This window comes from Spermophilus citellus, assembly GCF_964194105.1.
Source record: "Spermophilus citellus genome assembly, chromosome: 7".
NCBI classification, from domain to species: Eukaryota; Metazoa; Chordata; class Mammalia; order Rodentia; family Sciuridae; genus Spermophilus; species Spermophilus citellus.
The window spans coordinates 132542068-132565915 of record NC_138188.1 but is presented as its reverse complement, the minus strand read 5'-3'; positions in this window follow the sequence as shown (position 1 = coordinate 132565915).

Here is a 23848-nt window from a genome sequence, read left to right as displayed (position 1 = left end):
TAGACCTAGTTCTCAGATTCAGTTCTTCTACTTCTTAGGACTATAAACTCAGGCAATTACTTTATCACTCTGATACTTAGTTTCCATCCATAAAATGGGATGAATAATTCATAGGGTAGCTATAAAGATTAAGTGAAGCAATATATGTAAAGTGGCTAGTACATTTTAAGTACTCAATAAATATTAAACATCAGTCTGTTTTTGTACAGGCACAAAATATTTCAGTGAATAATCAGTAAAAATCAACTTTTCCTTAATTCTGATTTTGAATCAAATGTTAGTCACAGTTTGACAAATGTGGAACAGAAGTTTTAGAGGAATTGAAAATCCAGATAACAGTTACTTATTATAATTGGATTCCCATCTGTGATTAAATTTCAACATCTTAATGACTAACAACCGTAGTAGAATAATAAGTCACAATATTTGTTGTGGCCATCTCTACATGTAAAAGACTGATTATTTCTGGCTATAAGGTACCAGAGACCTTAACATTACACTTTACAATTAGGCATTATATTAAGTGAATTAAATCAGATACAGAAAGACAAATTCCACAAGTTTCTTTACCCTTTGTAGATGTTGAAAAGAATTCAATCAAAATGTATAATAGTGATTCCTAGAGGCTAGAAGGGGATGGGGAGGGGGATAGAGGAGGATAGATAATAGTCACCCAAGCACAGTTACATGGAAATAATAAGTTCTAGTGTCCTACGTCATGGCAGGAGGACTATAGTTCACAATAACCTATTCTGTTTTATAAATAATTATCAGAGGAGCCTGAAGGTTCTAAATATAAACTAATGAAAAGAAGATGGAAATATTAACTACCCTGATTTAGTCTGTACATATTGTATTTATGTATTAAAATATCACTATACCCTATTAATATCTACAATTATTATTTGTCTTTAAAAAAGATATTTAAAGAAATAGAAATTTTAACTACTTCATTGTGGTGATTAAATAATGTATACACGCATCAAAATGTCCCAGTTGCTCATAAGTTTGTATGATTAAAATGATAATTTTTTAAAGAAAGAATCCCAATATTAGTTTCTGGTTAATAAGGAAATGTTGCATAGATCCTGGTAAAGTTGAAGCTCAGTGTATAAACTTCACTTTTGCTATCTTAGATAGCATTTTTTCTCTTATAATGAGTAACTGATTAAACAGATAGATTTTGATTATTTAATATGTTCCAAGTACAGTGCTGGTGCTTATAGGAAATAATAAATCAAGATGGTGTGACTGCAGCAATGGTGCTTACAAGTGACACACACATTCACACACACACACACACACACACACACACACAGTTAGAAAATATACATATTGAGCAAGATTCTATGGACCCTAGACTCCAGTGCAATGTTGACAGGTAGATATGACAAAGAAGGATATTGTGTGAAGAAAAGATCGTGATCACATGTCCAAAGAATGGAAACATAAGGTTTGGTTTGTCCTTCCTCTTTTTTGTTTGACAAAATTCTACTTTTTTTTTTTTTAGAGAGAGAGAGAGAGATGAGAGAGAGAGAAAGAGAGAGAGAGAGAGAGAGAATTTTTTAATATTTATTATTTTTTAGTTCTCGGCGGACACAACATCTTTGTTGGTATGTGGTGCTGAGGATCGAACCCGGGCCGCACGCATGCCAGGCGAGCGCGCTACCATTTGAGCCACATCCCCAGCCCCCATAAATTCTACTTTTTAAAGATTAACACAAATTATAAACCTGAATACTCATTTTTCTCCTGCCTCCTAATTACTCTCTTTTCAAATAATCTCTCATTTTTTAAATATGTTTTTAGTTATACATCCACACACTATCTTCATTTTGTGTATTTATTTTTATGTGGTGCTGAGGATTGAACCCAGTGCCTTACATGTGTGAAGTAAGCGCTTTACCATTGAGCCCCAGCCCCAGCCCAGAATCTTTCATTTTTTATCTAAGTGCCTAACAATTTCTCTAGATCAGGAACAAACTCTCAGCAAGGTCAAATTCCTCAGAACCTCAGGTGGTAGCTGGCACCAGTGTTCATTCTAGAATACAGGAAGGAAGGGAAGAAATGAGAAACCAAGGTGACTTCTAAAACATACGTTTTAATGAGTAGGTGGAAAGGGCACAGAAATTTGTATTTTCTCAGTGGTTTATGTTGTTTGGGAAGAAGGAAGAGTTAGTTATTTCAGTTTTGATGGCAGCCCAATACCCCAGTGGAGGAGGTTCTGGTCAACATTTACACATACCAGATTAGAATTAAAAAGGAGGCCAGGACTTTAGAAAGTGATATTGAGAGTCATGGTAACTGTGTGTAAGAAAATTGAGGAGTAGTCTAACAAAGGAAAACCTAGGAACAACTTTATATGTGAGAAAGAAAATGTGAGAACAGAATATTAGAAAAACATTAAAAGAGAAGTAGGAGAACGTATGTTGGAGCAGAACAGAGACCAAGCAGAAATGAAAGAGTTCAAGAACTGAGAAACAGTTATTAGTTTTATGACTCCTCTGGTCACTGAAGACTAATAAAAATTATTTTGTGACAGAACAGAAATCAGTATATCTGAAGGAATTTTTCTTTTGGTACTTTATGTATGTCTATCTGTAGACATCATATCATAGAAAAGAGTTTACAGACAGTAATATATATATATATATATATATATATATATATATATATATATATATATATATCAATAGCTGTATGAAGAAGGTGTTTATTTGAACCAATTTTAACATATTACTGTGATTTGCACAGAGACATCATTTTAATGGTATATTAAATGAAGATTTTATATTTCTTTGTGACTTTATAATATGAACTTTTAAAGCCTCTCATTATTAACATTTCTAAATATTATAAAATTCATATCATTGATCACAATTAAACTACAGGGGAGTCATTCTTGATGTAGGAATGAGAAATCCACATACTATTTTGGAATCAGTGGTTATTATTTTTAGGAGGAAATGTTCATATATTTTAAAAAGCAGTAAGAGGAGAAGGAGACCACCCAAAGTGAGTTCAGCTTGCAGGTAGCCTAAGTGTTTTTCATTTTGGAAAGTGTGTATAGGTTGTGAGGGTAGGAGTAAAAAGTGAATAAATAAATATAGATGACCAGCTGTCCATTAATCCTGCCTGATTCAGTTTACAGAAAGTATATAGTTAGTCACTTAGATGATCACTCAAGTTATTTTAATTCAATTGAGGGTGAAATTTCAGCATAGTACAAATTGCAATATCTGGTTAGCTAAACTAGTCTAAAACAGAATAAATTCATTATATATTGTTATATAACAACTTTATATATTATTATATAACAACAACAACTATAATTTCCCAGGGTAATATGGAAGTTAATATATTTACATAATAGAATTTGGTTGGTAATACAGGTTCCTACTCTGTGAGACCATCCAAAAGTCAGCATATTATTCTATTCTGGTTTGAAATGGATATTCACTCAACAATCCACTATTTATTCATTTGAAAACAATTGAATATGTTTTTTTGTTTGTTTGTTTATTTCAGGAACTGCAGTAGACAATGGACATACAACCATCAATAAGTCAATCCCTGGACCTCAAGAGCTAAAAACCTATTAGGATTTTCTACCTACTTCAAAAATAATAAAAAAAAATTGAGTGATTTAAAAAATTTCAATAGGGTTGCCATATAACCACCATTTAAACTTTTCACCAGATTAACATTTTTTGTTCATGCTGTGATAGTCTACGATGTCTATATCCTATCTGATATTCATAATACCCTGGATCTTACATCCAAAATAAAACATTTAACTAACATGTAGTTATAGAAATTAAATTAATAAAAATCATTAAAGTGTATGTATAACATATTATTATATGATTCCTTTCTGTAGTCCACTTTTACACAAATCAACCTATCAAATATCCCACTTTCATAAGCTAGAAAGATTTTTGCTATGCCATCCACAGAATATAGTCCCAGAGATGCCTGGGGTGGGGGGTGTTGAAAATATTACACACCAAATAATAGATGGTCAACATTTTGTTACCCTGAAATAGAGATAGATGTTTTTGCTTCTTAGTGAAAATAGGGCAGCGGAAGCTCATCATTCGAATTATGGGACAACCCATAAGGACCAAAACTACTTCAAACATACTCACATATCAACTACCCCATAGAAACTAATACATTTAACATGCCACATTATACTTCCAACCTCTGGGAAAGCAGCAAATATGTTATTTAAACTTAGTCCGTACTTAAGAGAATACTTTGTTTAAAAGAATAGTTTCTATTTGAAAAAAGTAAGAGGCTAGAACTTCATAGCCTCCAAGGCCCTGTTCTATGTGTACTTCTTGAAGACACAGCACTCCTCCCAATCTACTGAAAATAAAGTCCACAAAAGGGAACCATGAGTTAGGAAGCATGTCCCTGGAAGGGAATGAGTATGATAGCTAGTTAGAAATTGAGTCTTTCATTGAAAATATTGAGTTATTTAATTTTCAGTGATTCAGGGTACTAGTTAATGGTTTTACATGAGATGGACATCTTAAATATTACATTGTAACAAATGTCCAAAAAATGGAATCTGAACAAACCCACTTTTCCTCCTATTATATACTAATATGACAGAGAAATAAATGTGGTTATAATACTCCATGCTTTATCAGACTACAGTGACTTTAGTGTTTCCTGTAGTTCCATGAAAACCTTTTCTTGTTTTATTCACATACATAGAGGCCATGAAATGGTTTCCAATCCTTAACAATTTAGTGACTTAATTGATTAAAATTTAGAAACTAAAATAACAACAGTTTATCAAAAAACAAGGTCCTGCTGATCTGAATGAGAACAGAGGAATGTTCTCTTCAATTCTTTTGTCCTTTGGCATCCACCTGCACAGAACTTATAGATAAATGTTCTTCAAGCATCATTTACATAAGTAATCTATATATAATATCATTTATTGATATGTCTTTTCATGTTACTCCAGTCTTCTATAATCTATCCTCACCTGATCTGGTAACATTGTCTTCTCTAATCTGTTTTTAAATAGCTGGGAGTTGGAATATATGATCCATATGATCAGCATAAATCACATAGTTTAAAGAATCATTCTGCAAATTATAGACTGTGGACCAAATGTGGTCTGTCATGTACTTTTGTATGCCCTAAAGGCTGAAAATAAAACCAAAAGTAGAATATTTTAAAATATGATAAAATTACACAAAATTCAAATTTCAGTGTTCATAAAGGCTTGTTAGAGTATAGCTATGTTTATATATTTTTGAAACACTTATATCTGATTTCATATTACAGTAGCAAAGTTGAGTAATTACCAAAAGAACCTTATGATCCACAATGTCTAAAATATTTACTGTCCAACCCTTTACAGAAATTGTTGATGATCCCTTACTTAAAGACTATTAAATCAATTGATGGTAGACAATCATCATTATTAGAAAGTTATTACAGTATGCATGTAACATATTATGCCACTATTCCTTACTGTAACCAACTTTTTATATTAATCAATCTAACAACTATTCCACTTTCATGGGCTAAAAATAATTTGCTATGCCAACCATAGAATATAATCCCAGAGATGCCTGAAGGGACATGAACATGTCATATGCCTTCCCCTTATCAGAACAACATATGCCAGCCATGCTATATTCTAATATGTGAGCTATAAAAATAGGAATCCTTTTTCAATAAGTATAGAAAAATACTTCTATCAAGTCCCACTAACACTGTGGATTTAGTAAAAAATAATAGGATAAAAGGGAGTGAGAAGATGAACCAAAAACAGAGAGAAAGGGGAAAATTTGGTAAAATAAACAGGTAAGGAGACAATAGGGACTATTTTGTGGAGACACAGTTGGAGAAAAACAGAATCAATTGGTAAGGAAGTATTGATGTGATATTGCTACATCTAGCCACCCCCTTCCCATTAAAAAGAAAACAAAACACTATTTATTGCTGTTTATTGACTCATAAGATATAGTATTATCTCAGTCAACTCTCATGATAACCCTAATTAAGGCAATAACATTATTCTAAGTTATAGATGAGGAGTATAAGACCAAAAGATATCTACTTAGGGACAAACCCATTATCATAACTCAGATATGATGTCAAGGCTCATTGTTATAACACCACAACGCCTTTCTTCATTATTCTTCAATATTTTGCTTCATGTTCAAGAGTGTATGTTCAGATCTTTAGGAAATCCTGCATTTTTAAAATTACTGTAGAATATCATGGGGTAGGGGGGAGAAACTTGTCCTGCCTCTCAAAATTACAGGTTTCAAAATCTTCTTATAAAATACGGGTGTTGATTTTTCTAAGACTCTTTTTAGAAAGGGTTATTGAGATTTTGTAGACACTGGGAAATAAAAACTACGTTGGCAAGTTTCAAGGCTTTGGACTGGTAATTAAATATCATTCTAAAAGTGAACATTTATTGACCTCTTCTTAGGTTTCATTTGCTCTTTTCTCATGATAATCCCACAGGGTATGTCTAGTTATTTTCCCTATTTACGTTGCAGATAATTGTACTGTAGAAATGTTAAGTTACTTACTCAAATTACAGAGCTAGGCAGGGAGGGGAGCTGGGAAATGAACTCAAGTGATCCACCTTCAGAACCACGCGATTAACCATCATGCTAAGCATATAAATCGAAGCATTTAAATGTATGAGACATATTAGCACCTAAATGTATGAGACTTGTATTAGTGGATTCTGTTTTTGAAAGAAAATGAATTGCTTTTCCTTGCTAAGGCAACAATTTGAATATATAATGAGCCTGTTGAAATACATAAAATGCCATCTCTGAAGACAAAGCAGCACAGCATACCATTCAAAAAGCACAAAAGGACATAAACATGTGCACACACAAAATCAGTCACAGTAGGAAGATGCACTTCTGTAGTCAAAGCTATCCCATACTGCATCATGATGCTTATCAACTTAGCAGCACATAGGCACTCTTCCATGATAAGCTACATTTTAACCATGGAGGAGTAGCTTTGGGTTTAAGAAGTGTCCCTTCTGCAGGCAACGCTCCTGACCAGCTTCCCTCATAAGATCCTGGTACTGTTAACATGAAGCGTTCGCTCTTATTCATGGGCTGTGAGTGGTGCATAATGAACAAACAGCCTCGGGTAGCCACGGTCCACGAAGTCCCCAAACACTGATGAGAACGGAGATTGAGATATCTTTTCAACCTTATTACTGTTTTAAGTCGATTTCAAGATATGAGCTCTGTGGAATGAAGAGGACGAACCTCACTGCTGCTGGCATAACATTTGTCAGTAAATTGCCTTGGATATTTTATCAACACAATGCGCTGCATTTCAGAAGCACTACACCATCTAAAAAGACAAATGCTAAAATTAGATTGTAATATTTGGATACTCTTTTCCTGGAGGTCAGTGTAAGGACTCCAAGTAATTACACTATAACATGAGATACTTAATTACTGAGGTACATATTATCTCTACTAAATAAAGTCAATTTTATTATAGCAATTTCTTATCTCTGAGAAACACCAATCTCCAGTATAGAAACTCTGGAATCTGAAATTATATATACATTTAAGGAGGTGACACCCTGCCTTAAAAGTTGACTTTAAAATTCTAAGATATATCTCAAAGAAGAGGCTCTCTTAAAACAGGAGACACAAAATGATCTAGTATTGGTGTGGCTCAGAAATAATAATAATAACCACAGTAAGCCCTTTCAGTGTTTTCCACTTCTGTTAAAATTGAGCATGTTTGCCCAGATCACACGGAATGCTCACCACCTCCTCTTGACAAATTTAAACATTAATAATAGTAGCTACCATAACATTTTGTCTTTCTTGCTGCCAAAACTATCACCCTGCAATGCTGAAAATTTAAAGTCCCTTACCTTCAACTCAGTTTACTGGAAAGGTTTTATTAGAAATAAGTCCTGTTGTGGCTACATATCCTACATTTTAAGCTCATTATTCTCTGTTTTAGCAGTGACAGCCTGACAACTGTAAAACATTCATGAAAACACAATCGCAGTCTTCATAAATGTTTCCAGTGTGTAATCTATTGTGGCAATGATCTATGCATTGCAACTACTTATTAAAGTAACAAAAGCACAGATTTATATGGTTTATATTGTTTACATAAACACACCCACACACATATATAATTTATATAAGTCTATAACATAAGGAGGCAGTAATGGGCCTTAAAACTGAGATTTAAATTGATGCCTTTTTTTTGTATTATTAACAGGGACCTTTTCTTTCCATACTCCCCTTAGTTGTTTAACATGAACAAGTTTCTTTTTCCACCCATCCAACAGCAGCACTCACAAGAATGCAAATCACCCTAGTAAGCCTTGATAACCAAGAGAATGTTAATCATCACATACACCACAGCACATTTACCAACCTCTAATGTATTGTTTACCCTCCCCTCACACAGTAGGAAGACATTAAACCGGTTTGCCTAAAATATTTCCTTTAATGTAGCAACCAAAATGATGGTATAAGTAAAATAGAGGAGTAACCTTATATTCATTTATGATTAAAGTCTAAAACTTAAAGCGTCATGTATAGATTCAGCAATAAGTAAAGTGTTTTGCCTTTACCTTAGTCTTCATTTTATTTAGAACGCTAAACATACAAATACCAGGATTTCAGACTGCAGAAAATGCGTTCAAGTATTTTTCAAAGTATACCACTTTAGACCTCTAGATGGCAAGCTTTAGTAAATTTTTACAACCAGCCTGAATTCAGTCGCTTATAAATTCTGTATAATCTACGTATTGAAATGATTTTCAGTTTAATAAGCTACCAGATGTATTTGTGCTCTTGTGGAACAATGAATGAAAAAAGGGAATTGCAGATTTTTCCCTAAAATTTAATCTTTTTCTTTGTGATCACCTAATTGTAGTAAGAGGGTGTACTAGTGTCATTGAACGTGCTTCTTTGCAGTGCTGGACACTCTGGAAAAGTTTTACCTGGTTGGTAATTTCAAGTGACTTCTTAAAAATCAACCATTTCCTTCTAATTATAAAGATTAGTTAAAGCTTTTGTTAGGGGATTTTTAGAGATCTCAATGGATCATAATAAAAGTTATTTGAAAAATATAAAGTAGAAGATAGGTGTGAGTCTGACAGTCAGAATTCCCTCCACCTCAAGCATGCTTTTTACAAAACAAACGTCTAACATAGCCAGTTTCCAAAGTTCATGTGGTTTTGTGATATATAATACATATCTGTTTAATTCTACAATAATTTTCCTATTCCTTTAGTCAAGTTTATAAAATATATTTATTTTCAGGGATAACTATTTTTAAGAGGTGTATGTATTTAAAAACCATAAAATAAGTAAGAACCGATAATTGAAATATAAGCAAGTGGCACTGAAATTGGCAAATCCCTTTTGTGTATAACATCATTAGCAATAATGTTGAAACATACAATCCAGGCACAGATAGAATACATATACTAAATTTTCAAAGAGGACTTGAACAGTATCCTAAATTAGCACTGGCTCTAAGTAAATCTATTACTTGGTATACTGGATATCATAGAACCTTCTAATCTGAAAGATGGTTCTTCCCCCATACATGTGGTCACTATGGAAACAGTATTTTAGTATGATGTAATACCGGATACTGATCACAACTGGCATCTGACTCAATTAGCATAAGCATCTGACAAAGGCTGGGACAAAGTTCTTTTCAAATGTCAACTTCTGGTCAACAGCATGGGTCCCTGACCCAAGATGAACTGAGTCTTTCCCTAAAGATAATGAAACAGAAAAAGAAGAACAAGTCTCTCTCCATAAAGTTTGAAAGCTAGGGGAAAATGCTTTTTCCTCCTATGTGAATTAGGAGGAGGCTGAATGAGAGAGAGAAAGAGAGAGTTTGTAAAGATCTCAATGGTGGATAGAGTCCCTCAGGAATTGGGCTGTCTCTGATTTCAGTTTTGTGTGTTTTTTCCATGCTGGGAATGAACCCAGGGCCTCCCACATATTAGGCAAGTGTTCTACTAGGGAACTACATCCCTAGCTCTAACCCGAGTCATTTTCTTAGGCTGAGCTTTCAGATCTTTTCAATTTGTGGGACAGCCTAGAAGCCATTCTTTAAGTTATCAATTTACTTAAGCTTACTTAATTTCCCTTTTGAAAATTTTATACAAAAGAATTTTAACTAATACTCATTGTTATTTATTTTTTGTCATTATATTTGGTTTTTATAGCTATTAAACAATATTTTGATTAAATGTGTATGTTAAATGGAAATGAGGTAGAGGTAAAGTCCTAGTTTGAACTCAGCTCTCCTATTCACAAGCTAGATGACCTTTCAAAAAAAAAAAAATCTTTACAATTCCGTGTCACAATCTTTTCAGTCAAAAGACTTCTTATTCAACAAAAACCTTGAGATTTTTTTTCTGTAAAGTTTTTTTCAGATATTCATGGAATTCCTTTTAATTTTGTATAGTGAAAAATGCAGATGGTTTCCAAGAGGGGTCCCTGAAGCCCTGGTGAAACATGAAATATTATAAGATTAGTGAGTCTTTAACAACAACATATCCTCAAGTGTAAAATATAGAAGGGGTTTGCATTATAGCAAAAATGTCACAATAGTTCATATGACTTAACTGAAGCCAAAATCAAGCAACATGGAGAGTCTCTCTGAAGTCATTCCTACACTTTCTTTTGGTGAGCTAATGATTTCCTGTTTTCCCCAGACCAGCTCCTATAAGGTTCCATTATGAACCAAAGCAGGGGGCTGAGGGTGTGGATCAGTGGTAGAGTACTTGCCTCGCATGTGTGAGGCATTGGGTTTGATCCTCACCAACTCATAAAAATAAGTAAGCAAATAAAATAAAGGTGTTGTGTTCATCTACAACTAAAAAATACTCAAAAAAAAAAAAAAAAAAAAGAAGAGGAAGAAGAACCAAAGCAGCCTCAAAATCCACATGGTCAATCCTTCTGACTCATATTTTTCATGACTCCAAAGTGCAGAATCACAACTTGAAAATAAGATGGAAACTACTTGTCTTTTTGCATTTCCTCCAGATTTCTATAGGAAACTTTAATATGTTGCTGTCTAGACAGAATCACATATGTAAAAGCAGCATAAATTTTCACCAGATCATGTATCCAGATGTTTGTGCTCAGAAATATGTTATTGACACATACTGTTTGACAGAATGTTTTCAGAAATTTTGAAAACTCACAAAAAAGTGGGTCAAAATTTACAACATGACATATGAAAGAGATTTATCTTTCAACATTAGATTAGTGAGTCTTGCCTAACAGCTCTTTGAGTAGAAAATATAGCATTACATTATAGCAAAGATGTCCAGAACAGTTTGACTTACTGAAGCAAATATTAATAACATTAAGAGGAAAAATTTTATGGGTTTTGGTTCTCCTTGCTCTATAATGTGCCAAAGGCTGTATACCAAAATATTCATAAACTGAATACCTTCAAAAAAGTGTAACTGAAATATGGCATAGGAGTACATAACCAAAACCTGGAATAATGCAGTTTGGAAAAAAGTAATGGGGGCAGCGGGGAGGGCAGGGATATGGAATAAGAAAACCTGAATGAACTGAAATTCTTAACCTATCCTCTCCAATACAGAGTCTTGGAAAAGTTTCCTGATATCTCTAAATCTCTGCTTCCTTATCCATAATATTGGATGGACATAATGTTGAGCTGTGTGGCTTTGGTCACCGCAGCCTTTCCTAGAAAGTCCACCCTCCATATGGGAGCAGCAGCACTGCATCTCACCGCCCTAGTGGAGATGCAGGAAGGTGATCCTGATCAGCCCATCAGCACCTGCACTGGGAGTGGAAAGCTAGAGAGGTCAGGTGGTCTTCAATAGGAAAAGCAGGGAGATAACAGCTGAGAAGATATTGTTGATGATACTTACTTCAAACAAAGACAGCTGCAATAAGGAAGAAGATGATAAACAGAGAGACAAAGTTAAAAATAGAGCCATGCTGTTGTGGTCCCTGAGCCATTGTGAGTTCAGCTGTGTTCTGTAATACACGATGCTCCTTTGCAGCCTTTTCCTTGGAATCGCTAACCCTTTCACCTCTTCTTTGAAATTAGTACCTATCACATGCTGCCAAGAAAAGTCCTAATCTGCCTCTCTAATTTTCTTTGAAATAAGATTTTATTTTATTTGAAATAAGATTTTGGATGCAGCAAGATTTTGAAAACCTTAAAGCCCTCTTCAAATATAACACAGTGTTACCATCATTGTTATCTACAGCTAACTCCAGATGTTGGAGGGGCTGTCATGTAAAGGGATTTCTTACTGGAAGTCATTTCAAATGGCAACATCAGGGGAAATGGTTTGATGAAATTTAAAGTGAGGAAAATTTCAGCTCTGTGTAAGAAAGGAGATTTTAAAAACTGAACTCTTATAGTTTTCAGATGTCCTGAGTGCTAACCATTACAGTCAGAAACAAATCTTCTAGTTTTCTAGTGTTCAGCCCAAAATTCTATGACATGAAGTCTCTGTGATTGTGTTCCAAATATTAAGCCTGATCTAATCTACAATAATATTTCTTCAGTTCCATTTTCCTTTAGATAAAAAGCTGCCTTTTCAAATTCTCTTAGTACCTTTGTTTAATAGATTCTCACCAATACAAACATATATACACAAATATATATGTACATAGTAGATATATACTACTTATATTTTAGTTTACTATGTACATGATTTCTCAACTGGTATTTTAAAAATAGTATTTTCAATAACTCTACTTTTCCTTCCAGCAATACCCTTTTTTCCTGTGTCAAAAGTAAACAACCGCAAATTAAGTTACTCACCCATCCCTAATCTTTTACCATATTTTTCAGATGAAGCTGAATTTTGGGTTAGGGGTGTTCAGGGATAGAGGACACAACCTCTGTAAAGTCCACTGGCATATTGACTTTCCTTCACATAGAAATAGTAAGCCACAAACACATAACCCTAGCTGGACTAATTGGTGTGGGAAAAAAAAGAAAGAAAGTTGCTCTAGACGAATCAAAAAAGCCATCAAGACATTTTCTTGGAATTCTTTGACAAACACTTTTTTTGTACTCCTACAAGCAATTGGTGCTAAGATCTTTGGTTGCTTTTATGTGACTATGTAGGGAAAAATGATGGGGTAGTGTCTAATAGCTTAGAAAAAAAAAAGTAAGGAAATAAGTCCGACTAAGTCCTTGATAAACAAGTTGACTAAATTAAACCCCATAATAAAACTATCATAAAGATGAACTTTTATGTTCCAGGTATTATGTTGCTGTTGTTTTGTTTGGCTGGGGCTCAAACCTGAAGCAGGCTAGGCAAACACTCTACCAGGAACTACATCCCCAGGCCTCCCTTTTGGTGTTTAAGACAGAGTTCATGTCTATTTAACTTGTAATTGAAAGCATCCTAAATGATGCAGATGAAAAGAGAGATGGACAAGATTGTCCTTATTCCTGTATTTACAAACTGCCCCCACAAACTCCATGCATCTATACACTTACATCAGGGGCAACATCCACAAAATTCACAAAAGCAAGTGTTGTGACAGCAAGATTTTTAAAATAAATATAAAAAACTTCAAAAAATATATTTACTCATATATCCCTAGAGAATGAATTTTTCTGCTAAATGGACTGAGAAAAACTGAAAAGTCTGGTGTTTAGGTGAAATTATGGAATACATAAAATTTATCTTAAGAACAATATTCCCCCCTTCTCATGATGAATCCAAATCTTTTCCTCCAAAGAAACATATACACAGAATATGTATCTTCGCCTGTTAGTATCTACCACATACTCTAAATACTTTCCATTTTCCAATATTTTTGTCTCTGTAATATCCACATCTGAAAGAGTATTGAAGTGAGAAGGCATTTATATTAATTTCTAGAATTATCTCCATTAAAACAGCAGATACATGTATAAATCAACAAGAAAAGTCCTATAACAAATGTTTCTAAGGATATTTGGAATAGAACAGAAATTACTATAGTATATGTGAATCTCATAGTCCACCAATTCAGATTTTTTAAAGGCTTTTTTTCCCCCATCATTTAAATTAATTTCTATCTCAAGTCCTCCTTCTCTCTCATGATAAGAACTTACCATATCTGTGTTTACTTTCTACATTCTCTTATTGTCTCTATTCCTGGAGCAGGGATGGTGAGGTTATATAGATTAACTTGAAAAATATTACCAAGAATAAAAAACTATATCAATGGATTTTTTTTACTACAATGTTTTATTATTAAAATAATTAGTTAATTGAGAATTCTGAACTTTGCTGATTGCTATATTAGCTAGAGACTTCTCTTAACCCAGTCTTTTACCTAAAGTCTTATTTGCCCAAACAATATTGATATTTGGATAAGCTTTGATAAACAATGTTATGATAGAAGAATGAGTGGGTAATGGTGAAATCTCCAACATCACTGCTCCAGAGACAGGAAACAGACAACCACCCTAAGTCAATAGAATGATTCAGAAGAAGGGAGAAAAATTAAGGAATGGTTTTCAAATAGAAGGTCTGAGAAGCATAATCTGCGCAGTTTTCAGAAAACAAGTCTCATAAAGCAGGAATAGAAGATAATGAGCTAGGACACTTCCCTTTCTCCTGTAAGTCTGTGCAACCTCATCAAGATCAAACATAACCTGGCCTGGTGAGAAGTCAATTGGTAAAATAAATTATCAGGAATATAATTAAGTAAGCAGAGAAACCTGGACAAGCTTCTTGGACTTTTTCATATCAAAGTTATAAAAACGGAGCTTTAGGAGGTCATTCCATCAACATTACTAACGAAATCTACATCTGGCTTGATGCTGAGTGAAGAGCACTCCTTAGAATCAATTAGGGCAATTATGAACCAGTGGTGCACGAAGGCCTGTCATTGGTTAATTGAGTCAAACACAGTTATCCATCCTTTCTGCGTAATAAGTATGTAGAAAATCAAAATCCCTGGTATTCATTGGAGCTTAGTCCTAAGCCTTTGCTATTCAAAATCTGGCTCTTTTATGGATATGAAAGGGAAAGTACTTGAAGAAGTAGGGATGGCGCAGCATGGCTTCTCTGCCTAAGCAAGCTCCGGAGAGGATCCCCTTCATGTCACCACTGAATGTTCTCTCTATCTCAGAAGATTCTCTTTATGCCCAAACTCAGAGGACAAATGCGAAGACAAAAATAAGCAATCAAAAGCAGATAACCTGGAAGTTGTATTGGTCAATAAGCTAAATGTGAACTTCAATCCAAAACTCAAGCTCTTAGAAGTTTTTACAAAAATTAATTTGTCACTCTCCTACTGCTATATTTTCTTAAAATTAAATTTCAAACATTACCCAAATACTAGCTTAGTTCAGCACTCCTTTTGTTTTCAAGAGAGTCTGAGAGAATGGGGCTGGAGATGTGGCTCAAGCGGTAGCACGCTCGCCTGGCATGCATGTGGACTGGGTTCGATCCTCAGCACCACATACAAACAAAGATGTTGTGTCTGCAGAAAACTAAAAAAAAATAAATAAATAAAATAAAATATTAAAAATTCTCTCTCTCTCTCTTTAAAAAAAAAGAGAGAGAGAGAGTGAGTCTGAGAGTCAAAAGCCATAGAGTGCTTGCTATGGTAAGATAGCAGAAAATACAACTCCTATTGGAATCCAGTCTTCTCCAAACATAAAATTTTAGTGATGCTCCAATGTATCTGGTTTTCTTGAAGACAGCTTTGTTACCGTAGGAATGGCTAACAATCATCTCTTCTGGCCAAGGGGGAAGGAAGCTGAGAGCTAGTAGAGAGTTGGAGTAAAGCATCAATATCCATAGGTTTTCACGGAACAGTTTCTAACCAAAGCTGTTCCTGAAACAGCCCCCTTGTGTCTATGCAAAGACCCTTCCCTAATTGTTATCTTAAGTACTGGGCAAATAAGCAAGAATTATTTTAAAGAATCCAAACAGCTCATATTCTCCTGCTGGGCACACTTCTAACAAGTTGGCATTAGCACACACCTTTCTCTGAATGGAAGAGAACAAAGAGAAAGAACAAACGAGATATAAAACAGAAAACAAAAATGCCCTAGGGTTGTTCTGAACTCCAGCAGTTCTGCCCGGGTGAATGGTGCTTCATCAACACAGTGGGAATTTCCAGGGCACACAGGTCCCGTGCCCTAGAAAATGCCTCTGATGTGGATCTCTAATCAAACTAAACAAAGAATTTTAAAGAGAGAATGAAAAAAAAAATGGCATGTTTTTGTGGGAAAAATATTACAATGCCTCACCTGCTCTAGAATCAGTTCTCTGGCCCCACACATAACTGTTTGGAGTGTTCTCTCCCAGCAAAACAAGACTCGAATTATTTATGTTATCATCATGTCACACTACATGAGGCTACAATGCATAACAATTGACAAAAAGAAGCCTCAGGTGACACAGATGGTAGCACCAATTGTTTAAGGAAAAAGCCCCGATCACAAGCTTTGCACTGAAACTACTTTGACAAATGAAATCATCATAAGAAGAAAATAGAACTTCGGTGGAATAATAATTCTGAGTTAGTGTCAACTTACCCCATATCCACATTCATCTCTGGCTTTAAAGATGGCTTCAGAATAAAATGAGAAGGACGCAATTTTGTGTTTCACATGAATTGAAATTAAGCATTGTGACATCTTTTGAGAAGCAAGGAGAATTCATTCCCACAAGATGAAATGGGCTTAAGTTTTAGAAAACGAGGGTACATGTATGTGCACCCTGCAAAGACACCATCATGCCCTTCATGCGAGCACTATCCCTTAAGTGTTTGCTCTCATTTGTGTGTGAACAGAGGCCAACAAGCTAACACGACAGCAGGGGGAAAAAACATGCTAACCTAAGCTTAAATCTATTTTTTCATTTTCTCCATGGCCTACATGGAGGTATCAGTGTATATAAAAATAACAGATACATAGAACATTTAAACAACCTTTTCTGAAATGTTTATGGTTGTGATCTCATGTAGAGAGTGTCATTTGGATAGCCTTAATATTTAAGATGTCTCTGCAGCACTTTAGTTCCTTGCCCTTTATATTGAACAATGACAAAGATGATAGTGAAAGCATCACACACAGCTGTCAAATTTGATATATAACCCAGAGTCCTTCAAAACCCAGGGTTCAGATGCATACAACCCCGATTCGCAGCTTCTTCTAGGGCAGGTCTTATCTCTGGGTCTGACGCTGCCCTTGCACATCCAGTGTAGCCTCTCTTATTTTCCTTTCTGTCTGTTTGCTTCTGGGGAGCTAAGCCAAAGATTTCTCTTTTGTGTGTCTTTTTAGGTTTTGTTGCCTGCCGTTCTCAGTCTGCCCCCTTTCTCATTCTATCCAGAAGCTATTTTGGCATCTTCCTGTCTTTCCTCTCTTGTGCGTGACTTGCCTTCGAAGCTCACTTCCAGCTGCACACTTTCCGTGCTGGTTGGCAGCCTGAGTGCTGAAGGATTTCATTTTTAGTGGGTGTTGTGGTACTTGATGTCCCTAGTGATGTAAATAGAGCTCTGAAATTTCCAGAAAAAAAAAAAGAACATTCCACACTGTTTTATGAGTAATGGTAGAAAGCTTGAAGGAAATTAATGAATGTATCCTATGTAAGATTTCTTCCTCAAGTACACCCAGAGTGAAAAGTTAACGTCTATTACCTGCCCTATTGCCTCATTTTTCAACATGTTAAAGGTGATAATGCTTAATAACCTTCCATGGATTACCAAGCTCTTTTAGCCTCCCTAAGCCCAGGCAGGGCCTCTTTTCTCACCTATTGCTGTTAATAGTCATTTTTCAAAGAAAGCACAAGCTGGCAGTGTATATCATGCATATATAGCTTTCATTCCTGCATCTACAAAGGATACCCTTGGTGTTGAGAATGGTCATCAAATTGTAGGTGATACTGTTCTTTCAGTCTTGTTCCAGATAAAGACACTTTTCTGTCTGCCTCTGGTGTGTATGGCTGGTTCTTATTGCCCCCGAGTTACCATGTATGCAGAATGGCTTCTGAAAGTTGTAAGGTTGTCCATAATTTTTTGAACTGGAATAGCTTCCCTAAAGGCCAAATTTATATTCTAATAACATATTCTTCATTTCCAATCTCCCTAAGCAGACCCTCAGGAAAATATTATCCTGAAGCCAAATCTATAGTCTATTCATCCTTCTTCACTATTAGTAATGAGAAATGGCTCTAACACAGCTCCTCAATTGTAATCTATAAGGCCATGTCCTCATGTACTAGCTTTGGATCATAACTAATTTCATTCACATACATGTCTATTTAGGAGCACTGTAATGGCTTGCTAATAACTGAAAATATATCAATGCCAAGTTTTGAGAGATACATGCATACTATTCATATTGTTCCTTGTATTTCTCTCCTATAAAGAGACGACTGTTCTTGCAGCAGGCAAAAACTACAGATACTCTGACCACTTATTTAGCACAGTTCATTAACTGATTGAAAATAGTTCATTCAGGGGTTGTGGCAGTGTTGGAGAGAAATGGGAAATCCTAACAATTTCTGCAATCAGCATGTGGACTCTCCTTTTACAGGAGAAAGGTGGTCATGTTGTATCTTGAGGCACATGGCTAGTGCTTTATGGAAAGAATCTTTGCTCATATAGATAAGAGGCAATTCTTGTTTAAAAATCCTTGGCAACTTGGTGGTAAATCTGGGAGCTTTACTATTTTTCCCATCTATCTTTCCTATCTTCTTCTGGCAAAGTGTTGTCTTTAAAGTTTCTTGAGTTTTCTGTGTAACAAAAAGCCTTGTGCATAATGCTATAAGACCTACAGAAGACTGATAAGTCCTTACCACAAAGTCCATCCAAGAAGGACTCATGATGAAAGAGTAGAACCCTTACCCTTTTTGTTACTTGATACAGAAGATACCCCACAGTATCAACTAATGAGAACCCAAAAGAAGTGAATAAACACAGGTAAAATCCAGAATTCACACAAAAGAAGTAGGTCTTAAAGTTGGTACAAGGCCTTTTAATACTCAAGGGTCATTCAGGGTGGAGACTTATTCTCTGGATAACTTTAAAAGAAGATGATCTTGGGCATGAAGAATCTCAACCCTCAGATTTTAGAGATAGGATATTAGCTTTGTCATGAATAGGCCTCACACTCTCAGCTCATAATTTTTCATATTTTATTGGAATATCTTATGTAATATCTCAGAAAATCCGTGTCTTCCCCTGTTCTGTAGTAATCCAAATGTGCTGTACAGTTTTGGATTTTTCCCACTTCTGATTAAAAGAGCCATGTTATTGAACAATAGTGACAAGACAAGGCATTAATTTTTCAGAATTTTTCATGGATATGTAGAACTAAACATCATAACTCAGATGGACATAGCATAGTGCTTAGCAAGGCAAGGAAGTCTGAGGAAGTTCACTGAGCAATGTTCTATTTAAACAAATGAACAATAACATTTCTTGAGCATATATTCCATGCTAGGCACAGTTGTAAGTTTTCTACAGATTCACACATTTAGAACACAGAATAAACCCTTTAAGCTACTAGCTACAGTAATTTGATCAAAGACAAATTGTTAATAAATTGTAAAGATGAGTTTAAAAGCCAAACAGTCTAGAGCAGGCTAATTAACCATTATTCTATACTGCCAATGTCAACACTTTACTTTTACTACAAGTATTACTGGATTAAGACCACCAATGCTCATGGATCCATCACTTATCTATTGTGACAATAATGCTGCCTGATAGAAACATCAGTAATATACAATAATGAGCATTTATCAGTAGGATTCAGTTGATCAATGTTACACTTGACTGTTTTTGCCTGAACAAGAACTTCATTCTTTTGCAGTAGTTATTTTCATAAATTACTCCACCAGGCTCTGTTTGCATCTCATTTACCAATGCAAGTCCCATAGTAGAGTTTAAGAGTCAGAGTTCAAGAGCCCTACTAAAGGTAGGTGGCACTGGGTCTGGATACAGGGAGAGGTAAAGTATTGGGTCATTATTTTGATCTAGTATAATTGGTAAAAAGGAAAGCGAATTACACTCAAAACCAAATTTTCTTCTTTTACACATTCATTTACCCGTCCATTCTGAAAACTCCCTTCAGTTGTACAAGTACTGATTTTGCTAATACTCTAGGCATATCAAGATAAAATTCAGTTTCTATATCAAAAAGGCTTATTATCTCATGGGTATACAGATAAATCAATACTTAAAACACACTAAGGCATTTCAAAATGTTATGACAGCAAAGAGTAGAGTCCTAAAGAAGGGTTCTATTTAAACTGGGGAAAGACAAGGGGTAGAGGTGATTCCTAAATCAACATTTAGGTTGAATACAGAAGTGCAGGTGGTTCTGATAAAAGAGTTAAAATTACAAAAGTGCCTAAAATATTCTTTACTTGAAGCAGGATGCCAAGAGATTATGATGTAGAATAAGATCTTGAAAGGATCTTTGCCTCTCACCCTAAATAGCCCAAACTATCCACAATGCAGTAGGAGGTTATGAAAGATTTTAAACAAACTGCAAATTTCATAAAAAGTGAAAACAGAGTCTGAAAATTTTCTGCTTGATGCTTCATAATACAATATATGTAAGTATGTGATATTACATAGAGGAAAGACCCGGATGGTTTTCTTCATTATGAAGTTACCAATGACTCTTTGTTTGTGATGTCTCTGAGTGGCAACGGGCCCAGAATAACTATTTCACACTTTGTATAAAGCACCATGTGAGGTAAAGGCCAAATGATTGATTTATTTGGGGGCACTGAGAAATATAATTCTCACACAAACCATGAACATATGAGTCAGCAAGGTTGGCACATTGGCTTCCAGTGGTCAACTTGTGTGGCTAAGCACTAATCATAATCAAAGACTGCTTTATTGATTTTTTGTGACATATTATAGTGACAGAGATCCCAAAACTGAAGTCAGGCTGACCTGGGAATCAAAAGTTGTGGTAAGTGTGTAATCAAACTGTGGCAAATGGATAAATTGAATGTTTAGTGGCACCAGAAAAGGATACCTGACATTTCCTTCAAAGCAGAGTTGGGGTTTCCATTCAGATTTGAGCTCCCTGAGCCCTGAACCAAATCCAAGATGTTGCCTTGGTGGGACATAAATGACTTTATGTCCAATGACTAGGGTATGCTCTTAATTTCATAATCACTACCATTTGCCCAAATTCATGACCCTTTTTCCTGCTTTCCATGGGTGATTGATGTCCCTTCGTTGCAGCACCTTTTTCTGTATAATATATTAATACTTCAGCCAGAAGCCATTGGTTTATCATAAGTTTGCTGATCTATAATCCAATATTGATTTTATCATTTATCTCCTGGAGAGCAAATTATTTCCTTGGTTGCCAACATTCCTAGTGAACTTCTTATTGTAGACTTTTTATATTTAAAATAAGGACTCTAGAATGTGCAGTTTACAACTATTATCCAAACACACATAAGCAGTCAAGTTAAAAAAAAACAGACATTTTTAGTTATTTAATGATGGAACTCCTCTGGTGAGTTTTGACCTATAATAAAAACATACGAGTTTTCCCTATGTTATCTAAATCAATATATTCATGAAAACATGCCTTTTATACACTGGAAATTTTAACTTCAAGTAATGCATCTTTCTAATTATATAGTAAAGGGCAACGGATACCTCCAGGTAATCTTTGAAATAGAAGAAACAATTTGTTTGTTCTCTCATTTCTCATTCTTTTTACTTTTGCACTTTATTACCATAAGCAAAACATTTGAACAGAACAGGATTTTTGTTTATAGATGATGGTCTTCTGTTAATGTTGAGAAACCCTCTTGACTCCTAAATAATACTTTGATTATATTATGTATATTTCCCAGGCAACAAATGAAGGAAAAGGAAATAAAATAAGCAGCCTCCAAATTGCACATTGATATCGGGTTTATATGGCTTCTATGATGTTGAAACAAGATAAGCAATTATAATAAGATATTGCAGGCACTCATGATACACAAATCATGCACAAAGTCAGAAAAAGTTTACACCAGAAAAATATCACAACTTATGTTTGCTTGTTTTTGTTTCTGGTTTTGGTTTGCTTTATAACTGAGTTAGATTGAAGAATGGAAGATTACTGCATCTTTCAGAATATTTTGTTTTTTGCAAACAGTAGAAAATACAATTCAAACAAGCTTAACTAATAAAGATAATTACTGGTTTTGTGATTGAAAAGTCTTCCAGGCAGTGCTTTAACCTTAGCTCATAATCTATCACCAGGAATTGCTTTTATTCATTTTGTATTTCTCAAGCCCTCTTCCTGTGTTTACTTCATTCATTGGAGGCATCTCCTCTCACAGGCCAAGATGTATGACAGTGACTCCCAAGAAATTATACTTCCACATTGCTACCCAGCAGTGAGGAATGTACAGCCTTTTTTTTTTTAGTACTGAGAATTGAACACAAGGGCATTTCAGGGATGCTTAAGCACTAAGTCACATCCCCAGCCCTTTCTATTTTTATTTTTCAGCTAAGATGCTGAGGCTGGCTTTTAAACTTGCAATTCACTTGCCACAATTTTTGAGTATCTCATATTACAGACCTGCACCACCACGCCCAGCAGAAAGAAGAGCATTTCAACCTCCACATTGATGCCCTGAGATGCATTCTGATTGGACCAGCAAAACCATAGGCCATTCTTTGAACAAATCACTATAGCCAGGGATCACTGTGCCACATCCATACCTAATAATTGGGTCAGATTCCTGCAGGACAAGGTTAGCGCAACAACAGGGAGGAAATGTTCATTAAAATCAGAGTAGTGTGCGAAGAGGAAGGAAATAAATTATGGAGTCAAGTAAGTGACTTTATAGTGTGGATTTAATACCAAGTATATGCATTTAAATTACTCCTGCCAGAAATTAACTTGCACATATATGGTTAATTGATTTTTGACAAAGATGCCAAGAACACACAATGGAAAAAGGATAGTCTTTAATAAATGGTGGTGGGAAATGAGTCCCTTATTTTACTCCCTATACAAAAATCAACTCAAAATATATTAAAAACATAAACATAAGACCTGAAAATGGAAAACTACTAGAAGAAAGAGTAAAAAAACTTCATGGCATTACCTTGGCAATGATTTTTTTTATTTTGCTATGACTCCAAAATCACAGCAGCAAAAGTGAACATAGACAAATGAGGTTATACCAAACTAAAGAGCTTCCATACAACAATGGAAACAAACAGCAGAGTGAAAAGATAACTTATGGATTGAGAAGAAACATTTGTAAATCTAAAAAGGGATTCATATCCAAAATATAGAAAGAATGCTGACAACTCATTAGCAAGAAAACAAATAAGCTGATTTTAAAATGGACAAGGACCTGAATGGACATTTCTCAAAAGAAGATATACAAGGGTCAACAGGTATACAAAAGTTCCCCAGTGGCACTAATAATTATGGGAATACGAATTAAAACTATAGTGAAGTACCACCTCACACTTATTAGTGTGGCTTTAACCAGAGGATGAAAAATAAGAATTGCTGGTGAGGATGTGGAGAAAAGGAAGTTGTTAACACTGTTGGTGGGACTGTACAAGCATTATGGGAAACAATATGGAGATTCATCAAAAATTAAAAATAAAACTATGAATCCAGGCAGGTAGTGCACACCTGTAATCCCAGTGGATTAGGAGTCTGAGGCAAGAGGATGGTGAGTTCAAAGCCAGGCTCAGCAAAAGTGAGGCACTGAGCAACTCAGAGAGACCCTGTCTCTAAAGAAAATACAAAATAGGGTTGGGGATGTGGCTCAGTGGTCAAGTGCGCCTGGGTTCAATCACTGGTACTCAAAAAATAAAAA